General features: G+C 41.6%; 1 long non-coding RNA gene across 6 annotated transcripts; it reads left to right on the forward strand.

Annotated features, from left to right (window-relative positions):
* Nucleotides 1-1,906: 1,906 nt before the first annotated feature.
* On the forward strand, nt 1,907-5,853 carry LOC127300496 (uncharacterized). Of its 6 annotated transcripts, XR_007851306.2 has the most exons (5): nt 1,914-2,378; nt 2,818-2,835; nt 3,267-3,542; nt 3,640-3,802; nt 4,073-4,489. It is a non-coding gene; the product is annotated as an uncharacterized lncRNA (long non-coding RNA). The 6 variants fall into 6 exon arrangements; XR_011756910.1 differs by having other exon boundaries at nt 1,907-2,109; nt 2,188-3,542; XR_007851307.2 differs by having other exon boundaries at nt 1,908-2,109; nt 2,191-3,542.
* The last annotated feature ends 5,170 nt before the right edge of the window (nt 5,854-11,023 follow it).

Below are 11,023 nucleotides of genomic sequence, written 5' to 3' on the forward strand. Positions count from 1 at the left end.
CTACTCTCATCCTCAATAGGTGGTTCTCTACTTCTCTTTCTCTGCACAATGTCATCCACTGCAAGAATTGTAACTATCATGGTTAAAACGACTCATATTCCACTAATGAGATCCTTAGTTTCGAACTTAAATTCCCTTTCAAGTAGTCGGATCAACGACTTCGCCGCTTTCTCTTCAGCCCCTTCATTGTACGATACCCTTGGCCTCTTTAGGTACACACCTGATTAAGTTCTACAGGAACCTCTAAATCTGGCACGGAAGCACAGACATCACTAAAAAACACCATACCTACGATAGGTATCAAACTAGAGACCAATAAATGGAAGTTTCTTGACCACTTCACCAATATAACCTTGCAAGCAACTTCAAGAGTGTGCACATTTTATGTAAAAGAAAATAAGCTCCACATTCAGAGAAGATCACCACAATGAAGACAAATTTACCATGTAGAGGAAATCGAGGAGTCGGCATGACATCTAAGAGAGCGCCATCTCACTCTACATGTGATGCATACATCTCAAAAAGAGCATATATATTCATTAAATCATCCATAGTGAGGAGAACACTCTACTGAAAAGAACACGGCTGCATGCCATGTTTCAGAGAACACATGTACCATCATGCGTAGCACATCCATTCAGGCGTCACCACAAGAAAAAAAAATTAAACCACCCTAACATATTATCACCATCTCACTTTTCTTATTCATTCAACATTTGTTTCATTTAACAACTTAGTTAATCTTACATATACAGTGCATGCCGGTAAAAAAGTTAACACTTGAGTGAAAACACAATTTTTTATTCAGAATAGGCACACAGACATTTCGTAGAACGAAGAGCAAGGAAAATACTCACCCAACACATCAAAGACGTTACACACCCAGCTTGATTTATTATACAAAGCTTGGATTCTAAAAAGAACAAACACAATTATAAAAATAAAAAAAAACTAAAACCCACAAACATTTAACACAACCAAAGTTTACCATCACTCAGCCACCACATGGCGCGGCGTGCCGCCGCGCCTTTCATTGCTAGTAACTACTATATTAAACCTTAACAACTTCCTTTTCTCACATAATTTTGGGCCTCTTTAAGAATTAACAAGGTTGTTTTTTTGGGTGCACTTTTGGTGCTTTGTAAAAATTTGCCTCTTCATCTTTCTTCATACTACTTTTTTTTTCTCTTCATACTACTTGGGGGCTGGTGCTGTGGGCTGCTTTTGCTGCTTTGGTGTTTGGCGTGGCTGTAGCGTTGCAATGGCAACCAAAGCGGTGCTCAAGTTCCCAAACTGAATAACCCAAACCTCCATGGCTCCACCGCACATCCAGAGTCCAGACCAAACAGCCAACCCCCCTCCCCCCTGGCCACGCCCATCGCCCTCCCCGCCGCACGGCTCCACGGTGCCGCAGTTCCGGTTCCTCCCCGCGACCACGATGCTCTGGCCTCCAGATGGTGTGGTGGTCTGCTGCTGCTGCTCCCTTCTAGGTTGGCCGGGGCCTCCCGCATCTCAGTGCGGTGGCAAGCTGGGCTTGCCCCTTCTCCTTCGTCTACCTCGAGTACGGCACATACCGCCGGCGTTGCCGTTTTAGGAGGTCGCCGCCACTCACACGATGTATTTGGATATCGTCGCCACGCCACCTCTTGATGAGGATACGTCTTCCTCTGCCCGCGCGCTGCGTGTGCCGCGGCCGGGTCCCCGCCCCACAGAATCTTGCTGTGCGCAGCGGTGGCAAGCGGGATTATGGCGCCGACGCGCGTCGTTGCAGCATCCGGCGGCGCTTGGCGGAGGACTCCTCTCTGTCATTGAAGACGGCAGAGGAGTATTGCTACAGCAGCCAGCGCACGGCCTTGGAGTCGTACTTGTGCCTTAGGTCCACGCCCGGATTCCATCCCCGACGAGTTTTCTATGCCTCCTTCCCCTTTTAGATCTTTCTTCTGTATTTTGATTTGCACTGATTTTCTTTCGTTAATTTGCTTTCTCTTCTTCTTGGAGATGGAATGCGTTTGTGCTGCTCCGCGTGTGGCCGGCGTGGTAGGCAGCCGGGACGTCCCGGCAGAGGCCGGAGTCCGTGCTGGTGCGCCGGGTTCTCTCTCTTGTATGCAGGTGGGCGTCGCCACTATTTCTATGCGTTCCGCATCTCCGTTTTTTGGTAGGCCTTCTTTCTCATGTCTTCATTGGTAGTAGCTGCTGGACAAGGGCATGACACGGGTGAGCGTGCACGAGAATGAGTACAACATCTGGAAGATGGGCGTGATCACAGTTTACGTCTCATTTTTTGATAAATCGGTGCCATGAGGGTGATTCTGAGCTAATTTGCTGTTATAGTGGTCATATTCTCTCGCTTAGTTTGGAAGCACAAACTTAACCAAACAGTAAGTTTTAATTTTCATTATGTTTCTTCTCTCGCTTAGTACTGTAAACACCCGTAGCCTGATGCCATTGTATAGTTAGAGAGCATTGTGTTGTCCCACTATTTTCCGCTTTGGCACTGTCTGAATGTCAAAGACACTAGATATCCCACAAGGAGCACACTGATGGACAATTAGCATATTGTAATGTGGAATTGCATAATATTTAATACCTCAGATTAATTTAATTTAGATGTCTTAAACATACCACCATTGTAGGATAATGTTTAAGTGGACAGAAATGGCAATTGAACTGAAAGTCTAAGAACATGCCTGTTTTGATAGTTTCTCTGTAAACTGTCGATTGGTGTGAGTTTAGTGGCATTATTTCCGCATATGTGTTAAGGCAACTATCTATCACCTACAATGCACTGAAACAATCTTCTGATTTGTTTGTATGCAGCTGAAGAAAATGTGCAAGGTGCGTACATAGCGTGGTAATGAAGTAGAACTTTACCACGCTTTTTCTTATTTGTCTCGAACAAATGTATTACCATCAATGCTTCGCCCATTCTTCGTATGTTTGCTAAAAGATTCAATTTATTTTTACTAACCTCCAGGTGATCTTTTCTGTAGTGAATTGAACCTTATGAAAAGAAAAACCTATCTACATGACTCCCATTTCGTAGACTACTATCTTCCCAATTCAAATGAACCACTGGCATCTCATAAATGTTGATGCTATTTTTTTACTCCACAGACATTAGAGATCTTACCGATCAAAACAATATTGCTCTCATCAATATTATGCTTGCATGTTTTGAGTCAACCTTAAGAATAATCACTCACATGAGTTTTTGGTACTGCTTAGCTGGTGGTAATTACTATCTCCCCTTTCCGGTGCTCCTGTAGAAAAACGTCTTTACTGGAGGACTTTTAAGCGGTGCAAACATTGCTAGGGTACGTATCTTTATTTTCATCACATGCTGGCCTGCTGCGCCGCTTGCCGTGCGGGACGGACCGCTGTTGCTCGCCATGTCGCCTTCTTCGATTATGGTTGGTGGGTGTGCTTCTATTCATCGTCGTGCTCCTCCTCCTTTTTCTGGTGATCCGTCGCTGCCGCACCTCTGGTCAGGTCTTGGAAGATTGGGTCGAGCTTTGCGGCCGGCGGCCTTCCTTAGTTGCCTGGTGAAGAATCATCTCCCCCTCATCAAGATTTAATTTATCTCTGTTCGTCGTCCATCCATGCAATCCTGAGCTTGATAACCATACTCTTTATGTTCAGGCAATGAGCTAGAATAGGTCGCGGTCTTCGGTAAGCAGCCTACATCGAGCATCAACGACTTGCAGTTTTGGCATTTTGTTGGTTCCTTAATTCCCAGATGAAGATTCCCACCCCTTCATCAAGATTCAGTTTATTTGTATTTGTTTCGTCCATTCGTACCAAGGTAGGCTACGTTTGGTGTTCCTGCTATTCAGTGAATTTCGCCTCGTGGTCAGAGTGCGTGGTACGTTCCTCAACACAGGATTTTGTTGTTTTTTCCGTCATCGGAAAGTTTTTGATTGTTTGCTGCTGCCGGTTGTTCTTTCTGTTGGGTTCCTGAGTTTTTTGCCTGCTGTGTTGGGTTCTGTTCTTGTGTTCGTGTGTTTTGCCCAAGGTGGATGCTTGGAGGCAAGATATATGGCTGGAAAAGTGACCAGTTGTTCTGCCTACGTAGGTCTTACTGTGAGTGGAGATCCTCTTAGTTGCTCTGGGCTGGCTATTGGTTGCTACCGGAGGTCACCTCCTCCGCATCTGTGCTGGCGATCTTCAAGATGTTATTGTTGTGCGGATTGGGCGGTCCAGTGGTGCGCGTGGAAGGTGTGGTAGGGAGGGGTTGTGCTCGGCATGCCGTTGCTCCTGTAGCATCTATGATCGGTAGCCGTTTGTGGTCGCGGGATTTTGCTGCTGGTAGTGTGATTGGTTCTGCGGACTACTCAGATGTTCCTTCTGTTGGTGGTAGATTGCATATGTTCGGTTTGTGAGCTGACTAAATATTTACGTTCAGATTTTTTTACAGTATGAACACATCTGTGTGTATGCTCTTATGCCAATTCCTATCTTCACTGAATTGTAGCTAAGAGTGGAGAAGCTACATCATCCAGTGCGTATCAGCCTACCAATGGCTTCCCCGAATTAATGGTTTCCTCTACACATAGCAACACTTTCAGTGGTACAATCCTATATTCCTATTACAGTTTGTAGTTTGAGGATATAAACTGAGCAAGTAATCCTTTAGTTCAGCCTTGCTTCAGTGAATAAGTTTCATATTACAGTTACGAATCCTTGCGTTCCAGCTGGTCAGAGCATATAAAGGTATGAAGGTGTAGATCGACATTACTATGTAAACTCAGTTCCTCCATTAGCAGAATTAATTACTTTCTTAAGAGATAATAGGCAATATTATTTACGATTTCTCAACCTGATGAGCTACTTTAAGGTGTTTCATACAAAATGATACATACCCTGTCAAATCTTCCGAGAAATTCTAACTTAGCTATAATTTAGTTCGAACTTCATATTTTATCTATGATATATTTATTTTCAAAAATGTGGTCTAATGATTAATTCCCCTAATCATCTCTATGATTTGCACTTTAAGAAGCCAGAGGAAAGTCAGGAACCGTTCAAGGCCTGTTGATATTCAGCAGTTCAGTGCATGGCCTGTTTGAATCAAAGGATTGAACAGAGAGTGGATGATTGAAATACTTAGAATATTCTGATGGGAGTTGTTTGATTTATCACTTATTTTCCCACAGGATTTATCACACATTTTATTAAATGAATTCCATTTACTCATAACCTATTTGAAATAATATATTTTGCTTTAGTAGTGATGTCATAGGTTTGTATGTACTATTTGAAGCAACAATTCTCATTGGCCTATACATAATAAGAACTAATGATTTTAAATCGAATACAGGAACAAGGCCATCCTCCCAACACAAATTTCAGGTTTGTGCAAATGGTAGCTGGAGAGGTTCAGTTCTGAAACTACCTATAGATGCTACTATGTTACACGTACTGCTGCACTTCAAGCCACGGCAGCTCAGATCACAGTACGCCTATGTTATGTGCACTTTTCACTAGAAAATACTTCCACGTATACTATAACCACTGATTTCTTCTCTACTTCGTGTTGCACTGAATGAATATTATATTGAAGACAACTCTTCGTCTCTTCTGTCTTTATATCATCTCTACTGTTGTAATCAGTTTGTTCAGTAATAAGACAGTATTTATGCAGTTGATTCTTACTCTGCCTTTCTAATTTATGTTTATAGCATGCACAGAACAGAATTCAATTACAATTCAGTGTCAAACTCAGTGAACTTCTCAGCAGAGTTAAAATTCTCATTCACTACGCGAACTTGTAGTAAATACTGGGAAAAATGAGCTACATACAACATACCAGGCACCGAGACATCTACTTCACCAGCATGAATGGTTGCTCCCGTCCCCCCCCCCCCCCCCCAATCCGCCCTCCATGGCTCTGTATCCACCACCGCCTACCACTGCTGACTAATTGCTCTGTATCCAGGATCTCATCGTAGGTCGATGATGCCCATGTGTGGGATCTCGGCCGGCCGCGAGACTCCATCCCTGCAGGAGTCAAGGAACGAGAACTCTTCCTTCTTTTCATGGCTTACCTTTTTTCATTCATTTTTCTGGGTCTGGTTGAAGGAGTCATCTCCTCTCACTAGCATTTTTTGTCTTCTCTGGTTGGTTTGGTTGCTGGTGGTGAAGCCACTCACAGTTCCAAAAAATACTACTCAAACCACCATATATATATTTCAGTGCTATCATCTACCGTTAGTCTTTCGTAGAACAGACTACTGTTAGTACAGCAGCTATACAGAGCAATTCCTCTCAAAGAAAAAAAGCTATACATAACAGTCTTATCAATTATGCAGTCTACAAGAAACACACACCAGCACAACCTACCAATCCCTTTCGTATAAAAGAACCCGTCTTCTCCGCTTCTCAACATCGCCGTGCAATGCATATGTGTTTGCAAGTTAAGATATGTATCTGCTTTCACCGTATCTAAGTTGCATGTCAGAGTTTTATGGGTAGACGGACGTGGCATCACCAATTAGAAAATCTCAATAACTATTTTGGATGAGAGACATTACTAATTTTATTCTGCCTATTAGTAAAAAAATACAGTTCAATCTCAATATACAATTCAATCTGAACACAAAAACATGCCTCTCGCCAGAATAAATGGAAGAAGCACACGATTAGCAAAGATGCCTACCGTAAACTAAAATGCAACACCAGTTATTGGCTCTGATGCCCACTTATTTACTTGATCTTCATGATCAACTTTTTATGCACCTAATTTCAGTGTATGTTGTATCCAATTTAGTTGCCAACCATCTTAAAACCTACTGTTTAAACAAGAAAACATTAATTGCTTCCATCAATTTAAGTATGGTTTTAAAAATATTGCAATCATCATATCAGTTCGGTGCGGCGTGCCGCCGCGCCCATCCATTGCTAGTACAGGTAATGGCACGTGAGCTTTTTTTTACCACTTCATTGATTTTTTATACTGCAGCATATATCTCATGTCCTCGACGATGCAACGTCCGCTCAAGCTAGGACGTCTAATTGTGCTGTTGCGTTTCTATAATTATCGATCTATCACATGAGTATAATCTCGATCCACGAGCTATGATTCTTAGCAGCTTCGTGTAGATGTCTCGCTGGGATAGATTGGTACAACATGACTGATTGTCTGGTCGTAGATGCACACGTTTTAAGGTCTGAAGGAGCTGAAGACAGCCATATGTTCCATATCAGTAGGGTTGCATCCGCTCCAATAATCAGCAGGGGGAGAGATCAAGGCATAATGCCCCACAACAACAAGGACGCCTGGCACAAGGTGTAAAGTAGAAGCAGCAGATCAATGAGCAATAACGCTGATGCCAATAAGGCTCCAGCTGCTAATTCATTTTGTTTCTTGAGGTATTACGAAACCTAGACTTTCTCAGCTATAGCATATAACCTCATATAGACACTCCATTGGTAGGCGTTTAAACATGTTCTTGGAAATCAAATGTATATCATCTTTAGTTTATGTCCACCATTAATAACAATAGCTTAATCTATTTTTGAGAGAAACATATTACTTCAGTGGATTTTGGAAGACAAATAAAGTTTCTTTATTTCACAAGCGAATGTAGACATGCATACAATTAAAGATGGGGCCACCTTTTGAGCATGCCTTATGGTTGACCATTGCCAGGAAAATATTTTTTCATCATGTTAATTGCGAAGCACTACTCTAAACAGGGATCTCATGATAGCATCATAAATCCCAAGAATAGATAAGAAGGAAGACAATAAATTAAGCGCATCTATGAAAACAAGTTCCAATTATTCTTCTTTGCTTCTTATGATCCTATTTTTCAAAAATAAAATTAGTATATAAGCGTAAAATGTATTAAATGACACATGTGTAGGAGCTACCATCAACTAGCCAGTTGTTATGTAATTGACTGTGATCGTAGCAGATATCATATGTAGATTTTTTTTGGGTAAGGTGTTTGAGGTAATTCCTAGACCAAAATTTGAACATTACACTGTGTTACACATTCAGCTAGACACCATGGCTTATAGACATTTTGGTGCAGGATTATTTTTTAAGTATCTCGATCTGCGTGGTTCTGGAAGGTTATGTAGTCAATGTGTTCTATGAAACGCCAAGCATCGATGAAGAGTTCCCACTATGGTGATTCCTCAGGTAAAGCAGTATATAACTACATATGTGCCAAAGAATGTTTTTCTCTTGGTCGATAAACGTTTTTCATCCGATCAACATTTCCCTAAAGTACTCCTTCAATATAAAACTGGCATTATAACAACTTAAACCATGAGAGCCATGTGTAGATGGTAATTACCTGTACAAACCCCACCATTTGTTCAACATTAGGAATGCTTATCCGGCCGAGTACATGCATGTTTCATTACCATCTGATCTTGAATAAAACAGTAAAGACATTAGTGACGTGGCCAAATTAAGGCATTAGACTGCACGTTCTATTGTATACAAGTGAATATAGCATTTATGTTGTTGATTAGTCTTTTGACGAAAGAGCTGCGTTGAGAGGTGCAAGAGCTTTGCTAATGAAGAGAGTGGTAAAATGACTGCTAGGAGAGATGAAGAACTGGAGAAAGAAGAGGGCAAATCAAAGCCAGGTTGAAACAATTTTTCCAAGTGATGATGTGTTTGATGCCTAGCATATAGTTTAGAGGTCAGCTAATGATGAAAGTAACCATACGATTACCACGAGGCACGTGTCTAGGTGGAATAGGTTCTGTAATGTCGAACAGGCTCATTGCCGCCATCAGCTTGTACAGATGTTGTTTTGGTGTTTCTTCAAGCGAATAGACGAAATATCAAGTTGGCGACATAGTTCTGGTATTATCCTATACTTCTCTTGAATAGTTTCTGTAATGTCAAATAGTGAGACCAGCATGTGCGGGCAACAAGCTAATTGTTGCCGCCATCAGCCTGGTCAAGTATTCTTTTGGTATTTCTTCAAGTGCAGAAAAGAAATAACAAGTTGGGGACATAGTTCTGGTATCATACTATACTTCTCTATTCAAGTAGACCACTATCTTTTTCTTTAATTGGCCAGAGCTATTGGTGTAAAACGATGTGAAAATAATCATTACTAGGCAATGTATTGTGCACTCCTTTTATTATTTCTAAGGCAATCATAAGTTGTTAAACAATTTAATTTCTTTTGCTGGATCCATACCCATGTCTCAGAGGGTTTTTTTTTTTTGCTTTCATATAATTCTTCGTGCTTTCAGTTATTTACGATCATTGATGCTGCCTCAAAATTTAGTGGTGTATACGTTTTTCAAGAAAAAATATAACCATTGATTTGATAAGCAAATATGATTTAAATCTTACAAAAAGTGTACCATCGGAAATTTTAAGTAAAAAACTTTGTTAATATACATGCGGGGCCTTATGAACTCATACGGACGGACTATCAAGAACCAACAACCTAATTTAATCACAGTTATCAATCTAATTTCATTGTAAAAAGACACGGTATGGACTTTATTATGGTCTTGCTTAGTAATATCTACTCCCGAATTATGTTTGGGACACACAAGCAATATTTTATTGGGCACAACCTTACAAATTGCCAAAGAGCCCTATTATCTATGAAGTTAAAAGAGTGTTGCCAAGTTAGAAGAGTGTTGTCGATACACTCACAGTATATTAAAAAGGTTGCCCTCGCATTTGCGGGGCCACTATGCTAGTTGGTATAATTTTGTGTGCTCAACCAATTTTGCCAAATGGATGATCGGGACAAGCCGAGGTTTAACCTTTAAATGGATGGTGAGTGACAAACAATGGAAATTAATTTGGAGTACTAGAGCGTCGATCAAGATGATGATTCATTTTTGGCGTTTCGCTCAAGATTGTCTTCTGAATGGATTACAACTCTGTAAGTGGCAGATGCCGAAGATCGACCCCTGTTTCTTTTTGGGGCGAATAGGGCATTGATCATGCCATACTTACATGCCAGTTCCTCCGTGTCATGTGGAGGGAAGCCAAGAAACACGTCCAACAACACCTTGATTGTAAAGGCTTCGCCTCGAACAGTCAGTGGCTCTTCGACTTCCTTGGGTGGGCCAACGAGTTGCAAGCTATAACTTTAGCAGTAAGATTCTGGCACATTTGTAAGCACATCAAAGCTCGAAATTCAGTTGATAAGCCTAATTTAAAGCGCACATTTGAGAAGATTTTTGCCCTACCTTGATGTGATAAGATTGCATATGTTCAAACAATCCTCGACCACTAGGTGTGATTCCAAGTACCCAAATCCTAAATGGACTACGCTGCCGTTGGGAGTTGTCGTCGCTAATTCATAATGCATTAATCTTTGAGGCCGAGGGAAAGATGGGGCAGGCATTGCCATTCTCGATCACACTAGAGTCTGTGTGGCAGCACTGGTGGAAAAAGGGCCTTTGGTCGCGGTTCGCAACTGCCATTAGTCGCGGTTGCAACCGCGACCAAATAAGCGCGACTAAAGGCCCCCCTTTAGTCGCGGTTGCTTACGAACCGCGACTAAAGGCCCGTCCACGTGGGCGCCAGGCGACCGTCGGGGCGGAGGACCTTTAGTCGCGGTTCTTCTGGCCAACCGCGACTAAAGGCCGCCGCAGGTTTAGGGTTTTAGCCCCCCCCTAAACCTGTTTTCTTTTTAATTTGTATTGTTTTATTTCTTTTGTGTTTTATTTTAATTTTGAAGGAGTTTCACATATTCTACGGTACTACATACATGCATATGAATGTACAATTTCAAACAAATTTGAAATTAGAACCAAAAAGAATTTAAGAGGAATATACAATATATATTCAATATCATCGGATGACCATATACAATTTTGAACAAGTTTCCATACATAATTTAATGCATATGAAGTTCTACGTCCTCTACATAGTGTTCTCCTTTAGGATCGATGACTTCCCTCGTGAACCATCCAGCTAGTTCCTCTTGAAGTGGTCGGAAGCGAGCTTCTGGACTAAGCATCTTCCGGAGGTTATTCCTCTTCTCATTGTTATCACTCGGAACCCGCTCAGAGGTGTATCTCCGGA

The sequence above is a fragment of the Lolium perenne genome, chromosome 1, assembly GCF_019359855.2.
Source record: "Lolium perenne isolate Kyuss_39 chromosome 1, Kyuss_2.0, whole genome shotgun sequence".
NCBI classification, from domain to species: domain Eukaryota; kingdom Viridiplantae; phylum Streptophyta; class Magnoliopsida; order Poales; family Poaceae; genus Lolium; species Lolium perenne.